The sequence below is a fragment of the Amblyomma mixtum genome, chromosome 3 (assembly GCF_055824585.1).
Source record: "Amblyomma mixtum isolate Tamu chromosome 3, ASM5582458v1, whole genome shotgun sequence".
Classification (NCBI taxonomy): domain Eukaryota; kingdom Metazoa; phylum Arthropoda; class Arachnida; order Ixodida; family Ixodidae; genus Amblyomma; species Amblyomma mixtum.
The window spans coordinates 110,300,757-110,325,966 of NC_143014.1; the positions used below are offsets into that span (position 1 = coordinate 110,300,757).

The 25,210-nt window shown below is 51.0% G+C and overlaps 13 non-coding genes across 13 annotated transcripts; all 13 read right to left on the minus strand.

Annotated features, from left to right (window-relative positions):
* Positions 1-6,263: 6,263 nt before the first annotated feature.
* On the minus strand, positions 6,264-6,336 carry TRNAM-CAU (transfer RNA methionine (anticodon CAU)). The gene has a single exon. It is a non-coding gene; the product is annotated as a tRNA-Met (tRNA).
* A 134-nt stretch (positions 6,337-6,470) lies between these two features.
* On the minus strand, positions 6,471-6,543 carry TRNAM-CAU (transfer RNA methionine (anticodon CAU)). Its single transcript has one exon. It is a non-coding gene; the product is annotated as a tRNA-Met (tRNA).
* Positions 6,544-6,884: 341 nt separating this feature from the next.
* TRNAM-CAU (transfer RNA methionine (anticodon CAU)) lies at positions 6,885-6,957 on the minus strand. The gene has a single exon. It is a non-coding gene; the product is annotated as a tRNA-Met (tRNA).
* A 4,980-nt stretch (positions 6,958-11,937) lies between these two features.
* On the minus strand, positions 11,938-12,010 carry TRNAM-CAU (transfer RNA methionine (anticodon CAU)). Its single transcript has one exon. It is a non-coding gene; the product is annotated as a tRNA-Met (tRNA).
* A 9,887-nt stretch (positions 12,011-21,897) lies between these two features.
* On the minus strand, positions 21,898-21,970 carry TRNAM-CAU (transfer RNA methionine (anticodon CAU)). The gene has a single exon. It is a non-coding gene; the product is annotated as a tRNA-Met (tRNA).
* Positions 21,971-22,104: 134 nt separating this feature from the next.
* Positions 22,105-22,177, minus strand: TRNAM-CAU (transfer RNA methionine (anticodon CAU)). Its single transcript has one exon. It is a non-coding gene; the product is annotated as a tRNA-Met (tRNA).
* A 134-nt stretch (positions 22,178-22,311) lies between these two features.
* Positions 22,312-22,384, minus strand: TRNAM-CAU (transfer RNA methionine (anticodon CAU)). The gene has a single exon. It is a non-coding gene; the product is annotated as a tRNA-Met (tRNA).
* A 134-nt stretch (positions 22,385-22,518) lies between these two features.
* On the minus strand, positions 22,519-22,591 carry TRNAM-CAU (transfer RNA methionine (anticodon CAU)). Its single transcript has one exon. It is a non-coding gene; the product is annotated as a tRNA-Met (tRNA).
* A 134-nt stretch (positions 22,592-22,725) lies between these two features.
* On the minus strand, positions 22,726-22,798 carry TRNAM-CAU (transfer RNA methionine (anticodon CAU)). The gene has a single exon. It is a non-coding gene; the product is annotated as a tRNA-Met (tRNA).
* A 134-nt stretch (positions 22,799-22,932) lies between these two features.
* TRNAM-CAU (transfer RNA methionine (anticodon CAU)) lies at positions 22,933-23,005 on the minus strand. Its single transcript has one exon. It is a non-coding gene; the product is annotated as a tRNA-Met (tRNA).
* Positions 23,006-23,139: 134 nt separating this feature from the next.
* Positions 23,140-23,212, minus strand: TRNAM-CAU (transfer RNA methionine (anticodon CAU)). The gene has a single exon. It is a non-coding gene; the product is annotated as a tRNA-Met (tRNA).
* A 134-nt stretch (positions 23,213-23,346) lies between these two features.
* On the minus strand, positions 23,347-23,419 carry TRNAM-CAU (transfer RNA methionine (anticodon CAU)). The gene has a single exon. It is a non-coding gene; the product is annotated as a tRNA-Met (tRNA).
* A 134-nt stretch (positions 23,420-23,553) lies between these two features.
* On the minus strand, positions 23,554-23,626 carry TRNAM-CAU (transfer RNA methionine (anticodon CAU)). The gene has a single exon. It is a non-coding gene; the product is annotated as a tRNA-Met (tRNA).
* Positions 23,627-25,210: the final 1,584 nt, after the last annotated feature.

Here is a 25,210-nt window from a genome sequence, read left to right on the forward strand (position 1 = left end):
TCTCAATAGCTATGCTACGAACTTCTAGCTTAAACATCTCCCAAGCTGCAAATAATGGGACATCCATGACCAAACAAGATTCCAAAGCTGTCATCACTCGCTGCTGAAAATGCTCATCATTTAGTAGCTCGGAATTAAGCTTCCACAGTTCCCACTGCGGCTGAAATTTGGGACGGGCGCATTCTCCAATCCGCGCAATGACCATAGCATGATCTGAGAAAGAAACAGGCTTGACATCACATGAAATGTGCTGTTTAAGGAGATCTACGGAAACGTAAATGCGATCAAGGCGTGAATGTGAGGCTCCTCTGATGTATGTGAAGGCGTATGACAATCCGGCATCAATTAAACCTGCGTTTTCAGTAATAGACAATACTATACCAGAGCTCTTATCGGCGTTTTGGTTAGGACCTGTGCGATCGCGTGGGTCGCACACACAGTTGAAGTCATCCATGAAAACGACATAACGAGCACATCCTAGGAGAGTTGCAATTGCATGAAAAAAAAAACTGCTCGTTGCACCGGATTATTTCTAGCATACACATTACAACCCTCCACGACTCGCCATGCAGTCGAAAGTCACAACATATCAGACGCCCTTCTATGTCAACCTGGTACTTAAAGTCAGAAATAGGTAGACTCTTCTTTATGAAAAGAAAGCAACCTGCCGAAAGACCCACTGAGTGCGACAGACAGACGTTGTAATCTGTTAGGAAAGGTCGCAGGGCTATCTCTGTATCCACTTCACTTTCTATCTTAGTTTCTTCATGTTGTGTCCCCTTATTGCTTTTGTGTGTGTGCGCCCCCGCATCCTCCTCCTAACGACCACTCGCATCCTCCTCCTAACGACCACTCGCATCCTCCTCCTAACGACCACTTGCCCCTCGTCGCACGCTGTCGCCAGATGCCCCCCCATGGTGCGCCCCCGCATCCTCCTCCTGTTTTGGGAAGCCACTCCCTCCCGTGGACGCTTCTCCGCTCCCTCCTTTCTTCGGGCGGCCAGTTCGGCTCCTGCCTCGGTCGACGCTGGTCGCACCCTCATCGGCTTTAAATAAACGAAGTCTTAAAGTACCGTGTGCGTCTTTCGCTGCATTCAACACAGCGACCGGACACGACAGTGGCGACGAGAAAGTGGATTCGACCCGCGCTACGCAACGCTATTGACAAGCCATGGCTACGCGAGGGTTTCCCAATCAGATACCAGAGTTCAACGGCTCATCGTGGTCATCGTGGGTTGGACGCCTTCAGTTCTACTTTGAAGCTAACAACATCACAGACCCAGCCTTGAAGAGGGCCAACCTGCTGACGCTGTGCGGGGAGCAGACCTACGATACTGTCTGCGCCCTTATTCAGCCAAGCACACCAGCGGCAGTGTCTTACGACGACATCGTAAAAGCGCTGCAAAAGCACTACGACCCAAGGCCATCCGAGGTCTACAGCCGGGCTCGCTTCCAACGACGAGATCAACTGGGAGGAGAAACTGTGAGCGCCTACGTAGCCGCGCTCAAGAAGCTCGCTGCCGACTGCAATTTTGGAACGCTGTCGACAACAGCTACCGGGCAGGAGGGAGACGCAGCTTCTTCTGCTAACACCACCATGCTTCCCTTGGACGTGATGTTACGCGACAGATTTGTGTGCGGACTGAGTGACGAGTCACTGCAGCAGCGCCTGTTCGCTGAGAAGGACCTCACATTCAGCAAAGCTTACGACATCGCCGTTCGAGCGGAGAGCGCCGGTCACCAGCAGAGAGGGATTCGCCGGAACACCGAGCCGGTACACCAGACAAGCAACCAGGTGCGCAAGCCTTCTGTTGTTGTAAAATCGGTCAAAAAGGCACAACGCTGCTGGCGGTGTGACGACCAACACAACCCCCAGGGATGTCGATTCCAGTCAGCCACGTGTAATTTTTGCCACAAGCGAGGGCATATCGAAAGAGCATGCATTACGAAACGGAGACTTGCCAAGATAAAGTCACCTTCCCAGCCTAATCACAGCGTCAACGCCTCAGAGAATACGCCGCTATCTGATCTCCATGGAACAACATCAGCAACACCATCTGTGTTGTACGACCTGAACACCATGAATCTCGGCACGCGACCGAAGATTTTTACAGAAGTAAGCGTACATCACCAGCTGATTAAGTTCGAGGTGGACTCCGGCGCAGCCTGTACTCTGATCAGTGAGGACACGTTCCGAACTTCATGGCCATCTGACGCACCAGCCCTGCAACAAGACGACACGCACCTGCGAACGTGGTCAGGACAGAATCTGCCACTATTGGGCTCTGCCAACGTGCAGGTTAACTACAACGGCCAGACCCATACGCTACCTCTGCTTGTTGTGAAGGGCACAGGATCAAGCCTTCTAGGGAGAAACTGGTTTTCTCCACTAGGCGTGATGATATGCGGCATACACCAGACGCCGAGCCAGAACATGGTTGAGCAACTGCAAGAGAAATACGAAAGAGTATTCTCGGAAGAGATTCCAGGAAACGAAGGGCCCCCGGTCACACTGGAGTTGTTGGACAACGCGCAACCCAAATTTCTGAAGGCCAGGCCGGTGCCGTTTGCTCTCCGAGATTCAGTTGAAAAAGAGTTGGACAAACTGGAGCAGCAAGGTGTCATCGAGCCGACGCAGCATTCAGAATGGGCCACACCACCAGGAGACGTTCTGATGTTCGAAGCACTGCCAGAACCTCCGCTTACAGCAGGCACAGTTGCAGCATCTACGCAGAAGTGCGCAGCTCTCCGGCTAGTTTACACAGCTGTTCAACAAGGCAACGTGCATAAACTCAAAGGGGACAACTTCGACGCTTACCGCAGGCGAGCTACAGAGTTGAGCACCCATCGCGGCTGCATCATATTTGGGTCCCGAGTTGTGATGCCGAGAGAACTACGCGCACAAGCTATGTCTCTCATCCACGCCGGACATCGGGGCATCGTTGCAATGAAAAAGTGTGCCAGAAGCTACATGTGGTGGCCTGGCATTGACAACGACATCGAAACAGTGGTGCGAGAATGCAAGCCTTGCCAGAGCAGCCGGAGCGCCCCGCCGAAAGCTCCTGTCCCAGAATGGGAAAAGCCAGACACACCATGGCACACACTGCACATTGATTTTGCAGGACCAATTGAGGGCTGCACTTTCCTTGTGGTCGTAGATGCCTACACAAAGTGGCTTGAGATAAGGCAAATGGGACAGACGACTTCGGCAGCAGTCATTGACAACCTCCGATCACTATTTGCAACGTTCGGCCTGCCGCGCAAGGTAGTGTCGGACAACGGAACACCGTTTGTGTCTGCGGAGATCCTCAAGTTTTATCGCGACAACGGGATCTCATCAGTTACATCGGCCCCCTACCACCCAGCGACAAACGGACAAGCCGAGCGCTACGTAGCCGAGCTAAAACGCGCCCTTGAAAGAGATCAGACAGGCTCGCTGCAGCGCCGCCTTGCGCGCTTTCTCTTCAAGCAGCACACGACGGTTCAGAGCACAACAGGCGAGACCCCCTCGAAAATGATGTTCGAGCGTGAAATGCGAACCCAGCTCACAGCCATCCTCCCCGAGCCAAAGGCAGAGACGTTCCGGGAAGAAAAAGCAATTCCGCGCTGCGGCACGCTTAATGAGGGGCAGCGCGTCCTCGCCCGACAGTTTCTGAAAAAGCCACGCTGGGAGGAAGCTACAATTGTCAGACGCATAGGCCTGCGCTCTTGGCTCGTCAACATACATGGCACAGTAGCACGCCGACATCTCAACCAGCTGCGTAGATTTACGACGCCGTCTGAGAGCTGTCCGCCAGCGGAGAGAACACGTGCACCATCTTCCCACATAGCCTGGCACCTCTTCCCGGAAGAAGAGACTTCGCCCAGGACAGACCTAGGAGACACAGCGAACAACAGCCAGCCTACAAGTGTTTCTCCCCCGAGCGCACAAAGCCAGCGCGCCTCCACGCGTGAGCGCCGACCCCCTGCACGATACCAGGCAACTTTCTAAGGGGGAAGGAAGTGTTGTGTCCCCTTATTGCTTTTGTGTGTGTGCGCCCCCGCATCCTCCTCCTAACGACCACTCGCATCCTCCTCCTAACGACCACTCGCATCCTCCTCCTAACGACCACTTGCCCCTCGTCGCACGCTGTCGCCAGATGCCCCCCCCATGGTGCGCCCCCGCATCCTCCTCCTGTTTTGGGAAGCCACTCCCTCCCGTGGACGCTTCTCCGCTCCCTCCTTTCTTCGGGCGGCCAGTTCGGCTCCTGCCTCGGTCGACGCTGGTCGCACCCTCATCGGCTTTAAATAAACGAAGTCTTAAAGTACCGTGTGCGTCTTTCGCTGCATTCAACACAGCGACCGGACACGACACTTGAATAGCGACAGTGTCTAGCCGATTGCCCCAAAGCAATCGGCGTAACTGTACCTGTTTCTGCCTTGAACGCAGTCCACATATGTTGAGTGTTGCGACAGTCAACTGCTGGTTAGACGCTATGGTGGCTAACTTGAGCTTCAATCAGGCATCCACGATGTCTGGGGGCATCACTCCGGAAGGTGAGACCTCCCTAGAGTTGACGCCCTTTCTCCTTGATCTGGAGCGCCGAGGAGGTTTCTTATTCTTTGACTTTCGACGGCGGGACTTGTGCTTGGCGGGGACACTGTCTTCCTCAGAGGAGGCAGAACTCGGAGACACACCGCGCTTCGAGGCCACACTCAAAATTTGCTCATCGGCATCACAGTTGCCGTCGGGGAGTGAAGTGCCAGGTTGGCACTCTGTTACCTGTGTGGCACATCCGGCAGGAGCCTTAGAAGATGCAGCAGTGCAGGCACTCGGCGCCGGAGCCACACCGTCATCCTTGTCTTCCTCTGGCCCACGCACAGCACAGGCACGTGCGCCAAGAGTGCCATCACTGACACTGCATATAGCTGGAGCCTGCTGCGCCAGGCATCGACGCTCATCATCTGCAGACAGCTGCTCCATCTGTGAAGGCTGGGTAGGCTCATGCTGCACAGCAGGAACGGGGCCAGACAGCGGGTCAGTAGTCGCTGAGTCAATGGGCGCAACGGCTGGCGTGCCAACAGCAGCATCGAAAACTTCTGTTGCGTCCATCAAGTGCTCCTGCAATGCGTCGTCCATGGCACGGGTGCCACCGCGTAGCTTATCAGCATACGACACTACGCACTCCTCTGTAGTATGGCCGAAACGCCGACAATCATCACACCGAGGAGTGCGACAATGATGGCGTATATGGCCAACCTTGTGGCAACGGAGACACAGTGGTGGCCTTCCTGGCACTAATCCAGACAATGTACACCGCAAATTGTCAAAATGTGAGGCACGTCGTTGACAGTGACGCCATCAGCAAGAGTCAAGGCAACGTCTCGATTCAAGGTGCGCATGCCCTCCATTTCTGGAACCCTCCAGTGCTCCACTGTGATGGACGTAATCGTTCCGCAAGCTCGAAGGGCGTCCCGAATGTAAAAATCTTCAAGATGTTCTGGGAGCCAAAGTATCTTGAGCTTTACTGTCTTCGGTTCCGGGTCAATCACTAGACAACGGCGGTTTTTCACTTGTAACTCCTGAGTGCTCACGAGCTTAGCTTTCGCTAACGCTGTCTTGCATGTCATCATCCATACGTGAGACATCTGAAACTGTCCGATAGAGCTGATGTCACAAGAGGTCAATGACACCCCGTAAGGCATCTCTGAAGTCCTGGGCACGATAGGGACGGCCAGCAAGGTCCGCATGGAGAAATACGGAGTTAAAAACCAGCTTACCAGCAGGCAGACTGGGAAGAACAGTACAGTAAGTATTACTGGCAGCAGAAGCCGCAACAGTACCTCGGCCTAGGGCCGATTTATCCATTTCTGCGGAGAGCATCAAAAACGTGACCGTTCGGAATGCCGTCTTCGTCTTTCTCCTCCACTGCGCTACCGAGGCGGATGAAAGGCTGTCGCAAAGGGTCCTAGCCTAAGGTGGAAGCCTACTCAGTAACGCCCAATACACGTTTTGTCTTCCAGCGCTACCAGCGGCGCCATGGATGAGGCGCGGAGAAATAAAAATAAACACCGCCTTATCCCAGGTGAAGATCGAACTCACGACCTTCAGATTATGAGACTGACGCGCTGCCTACTGCGCTACCGAGGCGGATGAAAGGCTGTCGCAAAGGATCCTAGCCTAAGGTGGAAGCCTACTCAGTAACGCCCAATACACGTTTTGTCTTACAGCGCTACCAGCGGCGCCAGGGATGAGGCGCGGAGAAATAAAAATAAACACCGCCTTGTCCCGGGTGAGGATCGAACTCACGACCTTCAGATTATGAGACTGACGCGCTGCCTACTGCGCTACCGAGGCGGATGAAAGGCTGTCGCAAAGGGTCCTAGCCTAAGGTGGAAGCCTACTCAGTAACGCCCAATGCACGTTTTGTCTTCCAGCGCTACGAGCGGCGCCATGGATGAGGCGCGGAGAAATAAAAATAAACACCGCCTTGCCCCGGGTGAGGATCGAGCTCACGACCTTCAGATTATGAGACTGACGCGCTGCCTACTGCGCTACCGAGGCGGATGAAAGGCTGTCGCAAAGGATCCTAGCCTAAGGTGGAAGCCTACTCAGTAACGCCCAATACACGTTTTGTCTTCCAGCGCTACCAGCGGCGCCATGGATGAGGCGCGGAGAAATAAAAATAAACACCGCCTTACCCCAGGTGAAGATCGAACTCACGACCTTCAGATTATGACACTGACGCGCTGCCTACTGCGCTACCGAGGCGGATGAAAGGCTGTCGCAAAGGATCCTAGCCTAAGGTGGCAGCCTACTCAGTAACGCCCAATACACGTTTTGTCTTACAGCGCTACCAGCGGCGCCAGGGATGAGGCGCGGAGAAATAAAAATAAACACCGCCTTGTCCCGGGTGAGGATCGAACTCACGACCTTCAGATTATGAGACTGACGCGCTGCCTACTGCGCTAGCGAGGCTTTTTTTTTTCTTTATTGCCTTCAAGAAAACAACACAAAAACTACAGACACCAAACTTTGAAAACCAGCAACCTGCCAGATCTTCCTGGCAGGCCTTGTCAAGTTTAAAATTCTCTCAACAGAGTCAAATTTTCCAGCCTGGGTAGCCAATCGGGTACACATGCTTGTAGTTTCATTACTTCCACAAATCTACGTACATTTTCCCGAAAATACATGCGGGCTGGTCTGGCGTCAGAATCGCAGTAATACCCCGCCATTCTGGAGCGCCATATACTATGGAGGCCCCAGAGCATTACCTGATCAAACGGGAACCCGTCCTGGTTTTCAATTGCCAAATATCTGATACCGTAGGGATGAAGCGGCAGCTCTTTTTTAATTGTTCGTTGCAAAACGTCCCAGAAAAACACCCCCTCCCAACAGTGAAGAAACACATGGTCTATTGTTTCGGGACACTTGCAAATTAGGCAATGCGAACCCCACGGTAGGAATAAACCTCTTCCCTTTAAAAACCTTTTAACTGATAGTGTTTCTGTATGTAGCTTGAAGAAGAAAGTTTTGGTTCTTGGCTGTACTTGCATTCTTTTTACTCTTTTCAGAACATCCCCTCTGTGGCCTCCATCGTACAAAGCTCTATACATTGGCACTGGAAAAACAACATCACACAGATCTGCGTATAGCTTTCTCCGCTTCACGCCACTTAAATATTCTCTCGGAAAAACGCACAAGAAATTTAACGCTATCAGCAACTTCTCTGAAGTAACCTAAAGTTCTTCCGGAAAAATAATTTGTTCCCACAACAAAATCAGGCAAAACACGGGTCAACCTTAGTTGACACATAGTTCTCAAAAAAGGGTCGCGCACATCTCGAAAAAAGAAGAACCTGTTTACAAGCTGGCGCAGAAACAGATGTCCTAGCCCAAGGCCACCATCTTTCACACGTCTAAACAAATTCGTCCGTCGGCACCGTTCCCAGGTCGAGGACCAAACAAAAACAGCTAAAATGCGATGTATCTTCTGTACATCTGCCCGGGAACAGTGCAACACTTGCATGACGTACCACAGTTTGCTTAAAAAGAACAAGTTACACACCGTCGCTCTCGCGAAGATTGATAAATGTGCCCCCTTCCATCTATCTGATTTTTCCCGTAGTTCGTTCGCTTGTTCTTTCCAATATGCATCACTGTACCGGTAGCAATTTAGTGGCACTCCTAGGTATTTTGGGGGGATAGTTACCCAAGTCACATTTGCAAAACGATCTGGGGTTGATGGCCAACCCCCATGCCAAAGTTCCTGGCACTTTGCCCAGTTCACTTTACTTCCGGTTGCCTTCCTGAAACTGTCAACAGACACAACAGCCTCCCGTATGCTCTGCTGATTCACAGCAAACACCGCTAGGTCATCCGCGTACGCAAGCAACTTTACTTCAGCTGCCTGCAACTTAGAACCTTGAACAGCCTCGTTCTTAATAATGTTCAAACATAGTGTCTCTATGTAAATGGCAAACAAAAGTGGACTGAGGGGGCAGCCCTGGCGTACCGAACGTTGCACCCGAATGGGGGCCCCCAGACTCTTGTTTATAATTAATCTCGTAGTGCAGCCGCGGTACGCCATGGCCACGCCCTCTCGAATTACGGAACCTACATTCGCGTGGTCCAGAATACTGAGCAAAATTTCGTGGGCTACACAGTCAAATGCTTTTTCGAGGTCTAGTTGGAGGATGGCCACACATTCATTAGTCAGATCACAACACTCCAGAACCGATCTTGCCGTGTGTATGTTAGTCATAATTGATCTCCCCTTTATCCCACACGTTTGATGAGGGCCAACAATATCCTGAATTACTGACTGCAGTCTCCTTGCTAGCACTTTCATTAATATTTTATAATCGACATTAGTCAAGGAAATTGGCCTGTAAGCTGTGACCTGCTGGAGCTTTTCCTCGTTATTTGTCTTGGGAATTAGAATAGTGTGAGATAACCCGTATGACAGCGGCAATCTGTTCATTTCGTACGCTTCTTGGAACAACGCAGTCAATATTGGCGCTATTTCGTTCTTAAAACCCTTAGAGAAAGCCGCACTTAAGCCGTCTGGCCCAGGCGACTTTCCCATATTTAAACGATCGATTGCTTTTTCGACCTCGAGTTCTGTGATTGGCATCTCTAATCTTTCCTTCGTGTCCTCGTCTAGTCGTGGCATAGCCATAAGAAACTTTTCTTTGAACACGTTTATGTCGACCTCCTGTTTGTTAAAAAGCTGCTGATAATATTGGAAGAAGCCCTGTCTGATATGTTCGTCATCTGACGATAGCATGCCGCCCCACACAATCTTATCAATGTGATTTTTCTCTGCATGAGCCTTTTCCAATGCCAGTGCTCTTTTCGAGGGCGTCTCGCCCATGTTCCAGCTTTCCGCCCTTGCCCTCACTAACGCTCCTCGGTATCTGTCTTCTTCCATCAACGCAAGCTGTTCTTTTATTTTCCTAATATCTTCTATCCATTTGCCGGGTGCCTTACATTCTTGCTCATGTAGTTTTTCCAGCAAAGCCTTTAGCTGGGTTTCTTTAATTTTCTCCTGGTACCGCAGGCAACTGGACCTATCAATGGCTTTTATTTTAATCTGTTCTTTGCACATCTCCCATTGCTTCCAGATTTCGTACAATGTGCCCGGCCTTACTTTAATGAGTTCATTCAGTACAACCCGTCTAAAGGCTTCATCACTGAGCAATTTGTTGTTAAATTTCCATAACTCCCAGCTAAATGCATTCCTTCGTTTTTTGGTGCCGAATACGCATTTCACTAAGCAGTGATCCGTGAATGTCATGGGCACAACTTGGTATTCATTGCATACGGGAATCAAATCCAGCGACACGTAAATTCTGTCAAGGCGCGCGTGGCTCGAACCTTGGAAGTGCGTGTACTGTACGGCACCCGCTCCCCCCAGGTACTCAGCCACATCTTCCATATTCCACTCGCTTGTTAACTGGCACAACACATCAGTACTCTTGTCTCTGAAGCCGCGTGTGCTGGTTTTGTCCCGAGCATTCAGTACATAGTTGAAATCGCCCAGCATTACAACCTGCCTTTCCGTACTTAACTGCTGCATAGCATTCTCGAAAAACACTGCTCTTTCCTCAACAATGTTAGGAGCATACACACAAATAATGCGCCACTCAGCATTGGAATATGCAAAATCGGCTACAACACACCGTCCTGACAGACATGAGTAGTGAGCCTGTACAATCAGTCCAGGCAGCTTTTTGACAAGCAATACACACCCAGCCGACGTCCCTACCGCGTGGCTCACAATGGCGTAAAATCTAGCCGTGAAACGTTGCACCATGCTCCCGGGCTCTTCCTCCCCATCAACCTTTGTTTCTTGTACGGCAAGTACGTCGATATCATGGTCACTAAGCAGGGGGTGTACTTGGCTCTGCTTCTTTTTTGCTGCCAATCCCCTGACATTTAACGTGGCTACTCTCAAAGGGGTTTCAGACGCCATTTTCATAAAGGGTGAAAAGACCGAGAGCATGGTGCTTACCTTCCTCGTCTAGCGCGCGGCTAGACGCCGTCGTTGGAACCGCCTCCGTCTGGTGCGAGCGGCTGAACTGGCAGCGGGGGCGCTTTATCCGCTGCACGCCTCTCCGAAGAAAGGTTTGGCCGCGGACGTAGTGCGGACTGCCGGGATTGGACTGTTTTTGCTGGCGGCTCGTCGACACCGGGGGCTGCTGCCTGGTCACCTTCGAGGTCGGTCTGTGTGTGGGGTCGCTTGGCTGGGGCTGTGACGCTTGGCGAACGAGTACCGCTGGTGTCCGGGTGCTCCTCACCGTTATCCTGCTCCATGTCGTCTGCCGGCTGAGGTGACGTCTCTTCGTCTGACCTAGGGAGGTCAGGTGTAGCGTCACTCCTCCCTGCATCGCTGGCAGCATTAATGTCTCGTGCGGAGTCCCCCGACGAGTCTGTCTCCCGTGCCTGCGTACGCGCTTCTCCGGTACCCTTTGCCGCCTCCTCTGCCTCTACTACGTCCATAGTGAGCTCCGCCGACCGCTCCCTCGTTCCAGGTCCCGCGGCCGAAGCGTACGTGAGCACACAGTCAGCCTCCTCATGTCCGTATCGCCTACATTTTGAACATCGGGGCACCTTACATTCGCGGCGGACGTGTCCCGTGCCTCGACAGCGTAAGCACTGCATCGCCCGCCCAGGCACCATGACAAGGGCTAATTCCCCGGCGACTCGCAGCTGGTGCGGTAAATCATCTACCTTGATGCCCGGCTTCAATTTCAGGAGCACCGTCCTCGTGGTGGACCCCTTCTCATTGACGCCTTGAACTCGCCACCTCTCCCGGTTCACTTCGGTCACATTCCCAAAAGCAGCAAAGGCCGTCCGGATGTCATCATCTGCCACGCCGTGCAACATCCAGTGGAGTCGCAGCTTCACTTGTTGGTCTTCGGGATCGATGATGAGGCAGCAGCGACCTTTAACTTCCAGTTCCTTGAACGCCGCCAGCTTCTTTGTTGCTTCTGTGCTGGTTAACGTGACAGCCCACACATGGTTGATCTGATACGCCCCCAACGCCAAAACGTCGGGGAGCGCACCAACGTTGACAAGGGCGTCACGGAAATCCTCGACCCTGTATGGCCTAACCCGCACATCGCCGTGCAAAAAAAGCGTGTTAAAAACAACGTGTCCGGTCGGCAAAGTTGGCAGAATAATCTGGTACTCGCTATCTTCGTTGTCCTTGAGCCTGTTTCCGCGGCTGGAAAGGGCCGCTATCGCCGCTCCGCTGGAGCTCATGATCCTGCGTCCGTCACGCTCGGTGGCCGGAAGTAGAATGACTGCGCTACCGAGGCGGACGAAAGGCTGTCGCAAAGGGTCCTAGCCTAAGGTGGAAGCCTACTCAGTAACGCCCAATACACGTTTTGTCTTCCAGCGCTACCAGCGGCGCCATGGATGAGGCGTGGAGAAATAAAAATAAACACCGCCTTGCCCCGGGTGAGGATCGAACTCACGACCTTCAGATTATGAGACTGACGCGCTGCCTACTGCGCTACCGAGGCGGATGAAAGGCTGTCGCAAAGGATCCTAGCCTAAGGTGGAAGCCTACTCAGTAACGCCCAACGCACGTTTTGTCTTCCAGCGCTACCAGCGGCGCCATGGATGAGGCGCGGAGAAATAAAAATAAACACCGTTTTGGCCTGGATGAGGATCGCACTCACGACCTTCAGATTATGAGACTGACGCGCTGCCGATTTTTTTTCTTTATTGCCGGGCTTTGACATTACAAAACAGAACATGATAACATGTACAGGGTCCTTCAAAATATGTGCGAACACGGCGAAGCGTGCCCGCGCTCCGCGGAGCGTCAGCGCATCCGGCGTGGTCGCGCATCGAAACAATGTGGCGCATGCGCACAGCAGACTGGAGGCGGTGCTTCGTGTCGTCTGCTACAGCACGGAAGCGCGCCGTGCTTGCTTTGCTGGGAAGCGCACCTACACTGTGTGCTGACAGCGCCCAGACGCGCCGAGTTGGCAATGTCGCATTTTACTGACTGCATCGCGTTGTTGGTTCCGCATGCGGCCACTCAGCAGCGCGTGTTCCCAGTGCAGCGTACTCGGTTAAATGCAGGTGTTTCAAATTTTTCAGCTCTATTCTGGATTACTTTATGCTGTTAAATGCCCAAAAGACACTCACGCTATGGGAGACGTCGACGTAGTAGAGGGATCTGAATCATTTCGACCCCGGCGATACTTAGCATGCACGGATATAGCACATTAAATGACCGTCTTTCCTTTCTACAACCCCACTACAACAACTACAACCCCACACATCAGGTATCCTTTAATGGACAAAAAAAGTTTGACATCAAGGTAACGCATCTAATTGAGAACGCAAAACTGATTGTAGGAAATAAAATTCATGATCCACCGAGTCTGTTCAGGGTTTGCTCTTGCGTGGAGTTTTATTTTCTCCTATGTGCTGCTCTTAAACGAGTTCCATGGCCAAGGTCAGTAGCTGGTCGGTTCGCCACCTGCGTTTATGACGGCTTTCATCCTGTTCTGGAGGGACCTGTATAGGGACCTACAAAGGCTCGCATTGGACCTTAGCCGCTCCCACTCCTCTTGGACAACAATCCATAGTACGTCCGCTGAGAGGCCGTGCAGCTGTCGGCCGGTCATAGCGCTCTTCATTACGCCCCAAACATTCTCTATAACATTTAGGTCAGGGGACTGAGCAGGCCATTCCAACACTGCGATGTCGCGGAGCTCAAGAAATGCAGCGACTTTTTTCGATTTGTGTATTGGGGTGTTATCATGCTGCAGAATGAAGTCGCTGTCCGGAAATGGTCCTCCTAGAAGGTACGGGAAGAGCACATCGTCCAGGATTGAGCAGTAGGCCTCTCCATTGAATCGGCTCTCTAGACGAACCAGGGGTCCCAGGCCTTCGGCGGTCACAGCGCCCCAAACATTCACAGCGGACCGGCCGCTGGCAGCGACTTGCTGCATGTACTCAGGCATATATCTGCAGAATACGAAAAAAAAACATTTGTTAGCGTTGGTAAAAAAATGCAGGTGCAACCAACAAGCTAGAAGGAACAGAAATATCAATTAATATCTTTTAGGATTGTCTAGCGGTCATTACCGGGCCACCTAACACAATCACAAGAAAAATTGCGAACGAGGCCATTCTTTTATGAATTCACTTGTTTTGAGAGATCATCAAATGTTCCTAGACTCAGGCAAAGCATGATTCCTGCGTATGCCACAGTCTAAATATTGGCTCTCTATCCGCACCTATTTCTTGATGAATGAATGAATGAATGAATGAATGAATGAATGAATGAATGAATGAATGAATGAATGAATGAATGAATGAATGAATGAATGAATGAATGAATGAATGAATGAATGAATGAACTTTATTTCCGTCATCATGGAGCCTCACGGTCGGGGTGGAGCAATTAGGAGGGGGTGCCTCCCAGCCGGCTCTCAGCACTGGAGACCGCGGAGAGAGTATTGTAGTAAGCTGTCTCCGCCTGACGGCTGATGAGCCTTTGCTGATCCGGGTCGTGGCTCCGGATCAGCTCTTCTCAGGTGGCAAGGTCTGGGATACTTTGTGATTTAGCCCCAGGTGAGTCCTGATACTCCAAATTATGTGATTTTGCGAACTCATTCTGTGGAAGCTACTGCAGAGCTCAGGCTCCCACTGTCTTCATCGTGTAGTAAGGAGTACGAAAAGAATCTGTTGACCTGAAGCCTCCTCCGGGCCCTGCACTCCTTTGGAGTGAGTGACCTATCCGGAACTGAGAATGTTATCCTATTCAATCTAAGTGTTTCGGTTTTTCTTTATACGTTATGCGAGGGTCTTTATTCCCACTCAGGGGCACTTCCAGAGCAGCTCGGATGTATAATTCTCGAGCGAGTCTGTGAGCAGCCTCTTTCCCCGGAATACTCTCATGAGCAGGAACCCACCCATATTAGGGAGTCCTCTCTGCTTCAGGGGTAATTTGGCGGCTTGACTGGAGACCGCCCCCTTACAAAAGTTGTGAACAGCTGCCTTACTGTCAGACAAGATGATCTTGGCTTTGGTACTGACCCACGCTAGGGCAATAGCAGCCTCGTTTGCCACTAACAAATTCCTAATATTAATCGATCTTACAGTCACTTTCTCCCCATTCCCATATTTCGTGATGAACAATGTACGCGCCAACTTATAGTATTCGATGTTTATAGATTTAAGCCATAACTGACAAAAACTGAAACTTCAGTTATTATGGTTGCAACGTTCGTCACTAATCAGAGCTGTACTGTTACTTTAGACAATTGCTTTATTTTTATCGAAGTGTAAAATGAAATGTTGCTTAATGTACGCGCTTTGCAAAACTACAGTTGCTAGGCCACTGCAAAAATTATTATTGATACTTGCTAGAACAAGCATATAAGCGTTTAAACCTTAATAACTGTAAATACTAGTGCCTAAAATGATCCTTCATTTTAGGATACACTTGCTTAAATGATTACACTCACCGGCAGTTTTCGGGCCGCCAGACTCGCTGACGCTGGTCCCACCTGGTCGTGAAAGCAGATTCATCAGTAAATACGACCTTTCCCCAGTGCTCCTCTGTCCAGTGCTCATGATCTCGGGCAAATGCCAGGCGCTTGTCCTTGTTCTTCGCGCTCACAAGTGGCTTCTGCACAGCTATTCTTGACTTCAGGCCAGCCGCGCGCAGGCGACGCCTCACTGTTGCGTTCGACACACCCGGAAGCCCGACAGTGTTCTTAATTTCAGTCGAACTGGCAGTGGGCTTGTCCACAGCGGCCGCAACTATGTTCATGTCGTCGTCTTCATTGGTGACTTTGGGACGGCCTGTCCGCGGACGATCCGTGATCCTTCGCTCCTTTCGGTATGCCCGAACGATCCGATTCACGGTCGAAAGTGGTCGATTTGTTAGCACTGATATCCTCCTCTGGGAGTATGCTTGTTGGCTTAGCGCTACAATTTGCCATCTTTCACTCTCCGGGACACGAGACATCGCTTGCTCTCCCTAGCTTCGGCGAAAAATGACGCCCCCCAATACTGTTACACTGCTTTTATTACTGGGGCAGCGTAAGAAATAAGCATGAAAAGAAAAAAGTGACATCATTGCTTTAAAACTGATAGCTTGGTGTTTGTCAGCCGATGAACATAAAGAATGCGCAGTGGATCGTGCTTTCACAAGTCATCCGAGAATCATTCACTAGTACAGAGCAGTCGCTTAGCTTGGCGCGAATTTGCAGCAGCTTATCAGCCGCGCCAGCGGATAAGATTGCCGTGCCCAAGCTACCTCCCTGTGCCAGTTGATACCCTTCCATAGGACTGAATAACGCGCTGCAATCAGTAAAATGCGACATTGCCAACTCGGCGCGTCTGGGCGCTGTCAGCACACAGTGTAGGTGCGCTTCCCAGCAAAGCAAGCACGGCGCGCTTCCGTGCTGTAGCAGACGACACGAAGCACCGCCTCCAGTCTGCTGTGCGCATGCGCCACATTGTTTCGATGCGCGACCGCGCCGGATGCGCTGACGCTCCGCGGAGCGCGGGCACGCTTCGCCGTGTTCGCACATATTTTGAAGGACCCTGCACATACAGTATACAGTTAACCAGGATCCCAAAGAGTGAGCCTGACTTAGTCAGGTTAAAATTTTCTTGAAGTTATGAGGGGTTCCAGCCTTGGTAACCACTCAGGAACCTCCACTACTAACTTTTGTTCTTCCAGAAACTTGTGCACACTTTCTCTAAAATACATGCGGGCTGGCCGTGCGTCAGGGTCACAATGATACCCTGCCATGCGGGAGCGCCATATACTGTGGAGGCCCACCAGCATGACTAAGTCTAACGGAACCCCATCCTCGTTTTTGGTTGGCAAGAACTTTATTCCATATGAGTGGATTGGAAGGTGTTTCTTTAAAGTCCTCTGCAAAACGTCCCAAAAATAGACCCCTTCCCAACAGTGCAAAAAGACGTGATCAATTATCTCCGGCTGTTTGCATATGATACAATGCGACCCCCAAGGAAGAAATATGTGTTTTACCTCAAGAAAAGTTTTCACAGATAAAGTTCCAGAGTGTGACTTAAAGAAGAAACTATGTGGTACCTTCATTTTCTTTACCCCTTTCAATACGTTTTAGCCCGGCCCTCCACAGTATATGGCCCTGTACAAGGGCACTGGAAAGAGGATGTCACACAAATCCTTGTACAAATCATTCCGGCTCACATCGCTCAAATATTGTTTTGAAAATCTGGCATTTAAAAATCTGACGCTGGCAACTATCTCCTTGAAGAAACCAAAAATGCCACCCGTCATACACTCAGTTGAAATCGCAAAGTCTGGCAAAGCCCTTCCGAGCCTTACTTGGCACACTGTGCGCAGAAAAGGATCAGGAACATCGCGCAAAAAGAGGAATCTATTGACCAATTGCTTCGCAAATAAATGTCCAAGCCCGAGTCCCCCATCCGTCACTCTTCTGAACAAATTGGTTCGCGTACACCTCTCCCATTTGGAGGCCCACACAAAAACAGCAAAAATACGATTTAACTTTTGTACATTAATTCGGGAACAATGCATCACTTGCATCACATACCACAGTTTGCTGATGAAAAACAGATTGCACACTGTGGCTCTCGCGAATATAGAAAGATAAGGCGCTTTCCACTTTTCAGCCTTTTCGCGTGTTTCTTGCACCTGACGTGTCCAATACGGTTCGCTGTCACGGTAATTTTCCAGAGGGACACCCAAGTATTTCGCAGGGGTCGTGTGCCAGGTCACATTAGCAAAATTTTCCGGTGTCACTGGCCACTGTACATGCCAGAACCCCACACACTTCCCCAGTTAATCCTGCTCCCTGTCACAGTGCTGAATCGCTTTACCCCGTCGACCGCGTTACGAATGCTATCGTGACTTACGCCAAAAAAAATTACCGACGATTACGTTACTTCCTAATGCGAAATTTGAGCGCAGCAAATAAGCTGTTTCACCTTTTCGATAGTGAGTCAACCCCAGCTGCGGAGTTGGTTTCAGGGACAACGCCGCCGATGCCGACACAAACAATATGATACCCTCGCTTCCGCAGCGCTAAGAACCAGGTCTAGCCGTGGGAAGGTGGTCACGTATTCGTCGACGTGCCGGGGCCTACGTGAAATAACCGGCGCGTCGGCAACTGAAGAGCACCCTATCCGCCACACAAGAACAGGGGGGGGGGGGACCCTTTCCTCCTCTTTCTGCATGGCGGCGACGGTGTTCTATGCAGTCACGTTATCTTGACTCTCTAGCGGCGTCAGCGGCATCCAGCGGTATCAGTCGGTCGCTGCTAGCGCTGGGGGGATGAAAGGGGGGCGGAGCTGGTTACGAGGCCGACGACAACGCCGACGACGACGCGAAACCCAGGAACGGACGCCAAAGAGCTGCGCTCTAAAACAGCAACATCATCTGCATATGCTAGGATCTTGACTTGAGCCGTCTGTAGCCGATATCCTTGAACAGCATTATTTCTTATAATGTGCTTACACAAATAAGGGAGTAATTACTCACTGGCATCCACCCGAGCGCAGCCATACGGCTACAAAGGAAAGCTATACAGCTTTCTCAGAAACTTCGTAGTTAAAGAAAAATTCGTCCTGGTTCGGGGTTCGAACCCGGGACCACCGCTTCACCGGAGCAGTCGCTCTACCAACTGAGCTAACCGGGACGGCAAGCTTATGGTAGGGCTAGAGCGAATTGATCAATAACTCGAAGTGGGAACAGTGTTGGTCAAATGTTTACACAAAGTTTCTATATAGATACAAAATAAAAAAGTACTGAGGGGGCAACCCTGGCGAACAGAACGCTGAACGTTAATGGGGGCCTCCTACTATTTATTAACAATTAACCTGGTAGTGCAATTTCTGTACGCCAAGGCCACACCCTCAGTGATAATAGTGCCTAAATTAGCATGATGAAGGATAGAAAACAATATGTCATGCGCAACACAGTCAAAAGCTTTTCTAAATCTAGTTGGAGAACTGCCACACGAGCGCCAATGGCGTCACAGCACACCAACACACTTCTTGCTTTGTGAATATTATAAGGAATAGACCGCCCCTTGATGCCACACGTTTGATGAGGGCCAACCATTTCTTTAATTACCGTCTGAAGTCTGGCAGCTAGTACCTTCATAAAAATCTTGTAATCGACGTTCGTCAGCGAGATGGGCCTATATGCTGTAACCAGTTTAAGTTTCTGCGCGTCATCTGTTTTAGGAATAAGTACTGTGTGGGACGTACCGTAGGATGGAGGCAGAGCATTACGATTGTAGGCTTCGTTAAACAAAGAAGTCAGCAAAGGGGTTAATTCACTCTTAAACACTTTATAAAAATCTGCACTTAAACCATCCGGGCCTGGAGACTTTCCAGGGTTTAAGCTTTCTATAGCGCGTTAGACTTCTTGCTGCGTAATCTGCTGCTCTAAAATTTCTTTTTGCTCGTCATCCAGCCGTGGCATTATCTTCCAAAAACTCGTCTCTAAATGCATTAGAGTCGACTTCATGTTGCGCAAAGATTGTCTGAAAGTGCTCAAAGAAGGCCAGCTGTATGCTATCGTTATCAGAGACTGCAGTGCCTGCCCATTCTACCTCGTGAATCTGGTTTCGTCGAGCGTCCGCCTTTTCCATTCCAAGCGCCCGCTTAGTGGGCGTTTCTCCCGCGACCAAATCTGCCGCTCGCGCCCGAACCAGCGCTCCCTGATACCGTTTTTCTTCGATAAGTTCCAGCTTTTGCTTTGTTTTCTTGCTGTCTTCCATAAATATGCCCGGTTGTTTGCATTCTTGAGCTAATAATTTTTCTAGCATAACTTTCAGCTGCCTTTCTTGTAGTCGTTCTTCGTGCCTTAGAACGGTGGACCGTTCTATAGCCTTCATTTTACTGTCTTGTTTCGCTAGTTCCCACTGCAACCCGACTTCGTTTTTTCCCTCCCTCTCTACTTTATTAATCTTTTCTACCACGGCATCAGTGAAAGTTTTGTCACTTAGCAGGTTAGAGTTTAGTTTCCATAGGTGCCACGAAAAGCAGTTATTTCGCTTCTTCGATCCTACAGAGCACTCGACTACACAGTGATCAGAGTAGGACACAGGCAAGACATTGTACTTGTGACATTTCGGCAATAAATCAAGTGACATATAGATGCGGTTGAGGCGCGCGTGACTGACACGTTGAAAGTGCGTGTACTTCACATCGCGTGCGCCCTCTAAGCATTCGTCAACATCTTCCAAGGCGTATTCGTCTATCATTTCATTTAAAACCTCAGTACTTCTGTCCCTGAAGGCACGGGTGCTACTCTTATCGCGAGCGCTCAAAACACAGTTAAAGTCACCCATGAAAACTATTTGTTTGTCGGAAAGAAGATACTGTTGCAGGTTCTCAAAAAACGTTGCCCTGTCTTTCACTACGTTTGGTGCATAAATGCATAGCACACGCCACTCAACGTTCCAGTACAAAAAAATCGCTTACTACGTAGCGGCCCGATTGACAAGAAAAATACGCCTGTATTTCGAGTCCCGGCAACTTTTTCACAAACACAGCACACCCAGCAGAGTTGCCAATCGCATGGCTCACAATTGCATAGTACCTCGACGTGAATCGTTGCACCATGCCTCCAGTCTCCACCTCCCCTTCCACTTTGGTTTCTTGAACGGTTAGTACTACATCTATGTCTCTGTCCGTCAAAAGGCGGAGCACTTGACTCTGCTTTCGCTTCCCGCTCATGCCCCTTACGTTAAGCGTGGCGAAATTAAGGCACGACTCCGGATACATTTTGGTAGCGAAAGAGGCCGGAGGCATGGTGCTTACCTTTCACGCCCAGCACTAAGCTAGATGCCGTCTTTTGCCCCTGAGTCATCGGGTGGACCAGGGTCACTCTGCTGTGGTGCCGACTTATCGGCCGGCCGTCTTTCCGTCGCGACATTTGGCCGCGGCTTGAATGGTGGTCGTCGTACTGGAGGTGCTTTTGCAGGCGGCTCCTCTGCGTTAGTCGCGGCCGCCTTGTCTTCTTCATTGTCGGTCTGTGCATGGGAGCGTTTTGCGGGGCCGGAGACACTGGCCACGATAGTGTTGTTCTTTCGTGTCGCGGCCTCACAGTCCATTGGTTTCAGCGACTCGTCAAGCTGAGGGCTCCCACCCTCAGTTGACGCTCTTTCAGCTGTCTCAGGTGATACCGCTGCCGCAGTCTGCGTCTCCGCGCTGTCAGTCACCTTGCTGTCTTCCCCCGTAGACACCGCTGAATGCTTCGTCGGTGCCAGCCCTTCGTCACCTCCGGCACCCTTCGCAGCAGCTTCAGCCTCGTCTACGTCCATCAGCAGGTCTACCGACTCGTCCCTTGCCGTCGACCCTGTCGCCGCTGCGTAGGTCCGCACGCAGTCCGCCGCAACATGACCGTACCGTCTACATTGTGTAGTACATCGCGGTACCTTGCAATCCCTGCGGACGTGGCCCTTGCCTCCACAGCGCAGACATTGCATTGGCCTTTCGGGCACGACAACGAGAGCCAGCTCTCCCGCGACTCGGATTTAGTGCGGGAGGTCGTCCACTATCATGCCAGTTTTCAGCTTCATGAGCACGGCTCTTGTAGTCGACCCTTTCTGGTGGAAACCTTGAACCCGCCAGCGCTCCCGAGTAACTTCGGTAACTGTTCCTAATGCCGCGAGGGCCATCCTTATGTCTTCTTCTGCCACGGCATGCAACATCCAATGCAGTCGCAGTCTCACCTGTTGGTCTTCTGGGTTGATAAGGATGCACCGGTGGTCTTTCACCTGAACCTCCTTAAAAGCGAGAAGGCGCTTCGTTGCCTCCGCGCGACTGAGAGTCACCGCCCAGACGTACGTAAGTACATTCACCTGATACGCCCCAAAGCCACCACGTCGAGGAGCGTACCATTAACACTTCTTTTTGGGCAAGTTGGTTCATATTTGAAAACTTTAAAAGGGCGCAAACACACACGACCACAAAGTACAAGAGACGAGACACAAGCGCCGACTGTCAACTGATTTTTATTGGAGCAAGGGAGCGTACCAGTCTCGACCAAGGCTTCACGAAAATCTTCGACCTGAAAGGGCCTCGCACGCACGTCACCATGCAAGAAAACCGTGTTTAACACAACACGCCCGGTGGGCAGCTGCGGCAAAATAATCTGGTAGTCGTTATCATCTTTTACATCTAGCCTGTTTCCGCGGCCGGCAAGGGCCGCTGTTGCCGCTCCGCTGGAGCCCATGATTCTGCTTAACGCGCTGCCTACTGCGCTACCGAGGCGGATGAAATGCTGTCGCAAAGGGTCCTATAGCCTAAGGTGGAAGCCTACTCAGTAACGCCCAATACACGCTTTGTCTTGCAGCGCTACCAACGGCGCCATGGATGAGGCGCGGAGAAATAAAAATAAACACCGCCTTACCCCGGGTGACGATCGAACTCACGACCTTCAGATTATGAGACTGACGCGCTGCCTACTGCGCTACCGAGGCGGATGAGAGGCTGTCGCAAAGGGTCCTAGCCTAAGGTGGAAGCCTACTCAGTAACGCCCAATACACGTTTTGTCTTGCAGCGCTACCAACGGCGCCATGGATGAAGCGCGGAGAAATAAAAATAAACACCGCCTTGCCCCGGGTGAGGATCGAACTCACGACCTTCAGATTATGAGACTGACGCGCTGCCTACTGCGCTACAGAGGCGGATGAGAGGCTGTCGCAAAGGGTCCTAGCCTAAGGTGGAAGCCTACTCAGTAACGCCCAATACACGTTTTGTCTTGCAGCGCTACCAGCGGCGCCATGGATGAAGCGCGGAGAAATAAAAATAAACACCGCCTTGCCCCGGGTGAGGATCGAACTCACGACCTTCAGATTATGAGACTGACGCGCTGCCTACTGCGCTACCGAGGCGGATGAGAGGCTGTCGCAAAGGGTCCTAGCCTAAGGTGGAAGCCTACTCAGTAACGCCCAATACACGTTTTGTCTTGCAGCGCTACCAGCGGCGCCATGGATGAAGCGCGGAGAAATAAAAATAAACACCGCCTTGCCCCGGGTGAGGATCGAACTCACGACCTTCAGATTATGAGACTGACGCGCTGCCTACTGCGCTACCGAGGCGGATGAGAGGCTGTCGCAAAGGGTCCTAGCCTAAGGTGGAAGCCTACTCAGTAACGCCCAATACACGTTTTGTCTTGCAGCGCTACCAGCGGCGCCATGGATGAAGCGCGGAGAAATAAAAATAAACACCGCCTTGCCCCGGGTGAGGATCGAACTCACGACCTTCAGATTATGAGACTGACGCGCTGCCTACTGCGCTACCGAGGCGGATGAGAGGCTGTCGCAAAGGGTCCTAGCCTAAGGTGGAAGCCTACTCAGTAACGCCCAATACACGTTTTGTCTTGCAGCGCTACCAGCGGCGCCATGGATGAAGCGCGGAGAAATAAAAATAAACACCGCCTTGCCCCGGGTGAGGATCGAACTCACGACCTTCAGATTATGAGACTGACGCGCTGCCTACTGCGCTACCGAGGCGGATGAGAGGCTGTCGCAAAGGGTCCTAGCCTAAGGTGGAAGCCTACTCAGTAACGCCCAATACACGTTTTGTCTTGCAGCGCTACCAACGGCGCCATGGATGAGGCGCGGAGAAATAAAAATAAACACCGCCTTGCCCCGGGTGAGGATCGAACTCACGACCTTCAGATTATGAGACTGACGCGCTGCCTACTGCGCTACCGAGGCGGATGAGAGGCTGGCGCAAAGGATCCTAGCCTAAGGTGGAAGCCTTCTCAGTAACGCCAAATACACGTTTTGTCTTGCAGCGCTACCAACGGCGCCATGGATGAGGCGCGGAGAAATAAAAATAAACACCGCCTTGCCCCGGGTGAGGATCGAACTCACGACCTTCAGATTATGAGACTGACGCGCTGCCTACTGCGCTACCGAGGCGGATGAGAGGCTGGCGCAAAGGATCCTAGCCTAAGGTGGAAGCCTTCTCAGTAACGCCAAATACACGTTTTGTCTTGCAGCGCTACCAACGGCGCCATGGATGAGGCGCGGAGAAATAAAAATAAACACCGCCTTGCCCCGGGTGAGGATCGAACTCACGACCTTCAGATTATGAGACTGACGCGCTGCCTACTGCGCTACCGAGGCTTTTTTTTTTTTCTTTATTTCCTGGCTTTGGAAAACAACACTTCACGAAAAAAAAAAGGAACAGACAAATCACAAAAGCAATAGTACAGGACAATGAACACATTGAAAGACATACTCAGCCAGCGTCAGGCTGGCTTCGTCACATTAAAACTCCCGCAAAGACAACAAAGGCTCTACCCTTGAGAGCCAGTCGGGAGGTTCCGCAGCCACTTTTTGTATAGCGACAAACCAGTCCATAGACTCTCGGAAATAAATTCGGGCAGGGCGCGCTTCCCTGTCACAGTGATAGCCTGCCATTCTGGAGCGCCATATACAGTGGAGACCCAGGAGCATAATTAAATCAAATGGAACCCCGTCGTCGTTATCAATGCTTAAATATCGAATGCCATGCGAATCAAGGGGGAAATCTTTCTTCATTGTCCGTTGCAAAACATCCCAAAAATAAACCCCTTCCCAACAATGTAAAAAAACATGGTCTATTGTTTCCGGCTGCTTACAGATTAAACAATGCGAACCCCAAGGTAAAAATAAATCCTTTCCCTCGAAAAATTTCTTTACTGACAACGTTCCGGTGTGTAATTTAAAGAAAAAGGTCTTAGCGCCTGGTGGCACCTGCATTTTCTTTACTCTCTTTAAGACGTCTGAGCCTGGGCCTCCACTGTATAAGGCTCTATACAAAGGTTGTGGCAAAACAGTGTCACATAGATCGTGGTACAGCTTTTTCCGTTTTACACAACACAGATATTCATTAGAAAAACGCACTGAAAGAAATCTAACACTTGCGACGACCTCTCTGTAATAGCCGAATATACCACACGTAACTTCTTCGGTGGAGACAACAAACTCCGGCAGTTGGCGCCGCAGCCTAACTTGGCAGACAGTGCGCAAGAAAGGGTCGGAAACGTCGCGAAAAAACAAAAACCGGTTGACCACTTGCCGCAAAAAGAGGTGTCCAAGTCCCAAGCCACCGTCTTTCACCCGACGGAATAAGTTTGTTCTGCTGCAGCGTTCCCATTCTGCAGCCCAAACAAAGACGGCGAAAATCCTGTGGAGCCTCTGTACATTTACACGCGAACAATGCAAAACTTGCATAACAAACCAAAGTTTACTGATATAAAAAAGGTTACATACAGTAGCTCTGGCGAAAATCGATAAGTTGGCACCTTTCCACTTCTCAGCTTTCTCCCGTAGCGCTTTCGTCTGTTCTTGCCAATATTGCTCGCTTTGGCGATAACCATCAAGCTCGACGCCTAAGTACTTGGTTGGGGTTTTCGCCCACGTCACATTTGCAAAGTGTTCAGGCTTCGATGGCCACCGTCCATGCCATAACCCAAGGCACTTGGCCCAGTTCACCCCGCTTCCGGTAACCTGAGAGAACTCACGGACACATTTGACAGCCTCGGTTATGCTCTCATGGTCCACCGTACAAACTGCAACATCATCCGCGTACGCCAGCAGCTTCACCTCGGCTGCTTGTAACTTAAACCCATTAACGTTGTCATTGTTCAATATTTTAATACACAATGTCTCAATGTATATACAAAACAAAAGAGGGCTGAGAGGGCAGCCCTGTCGCACCGAACG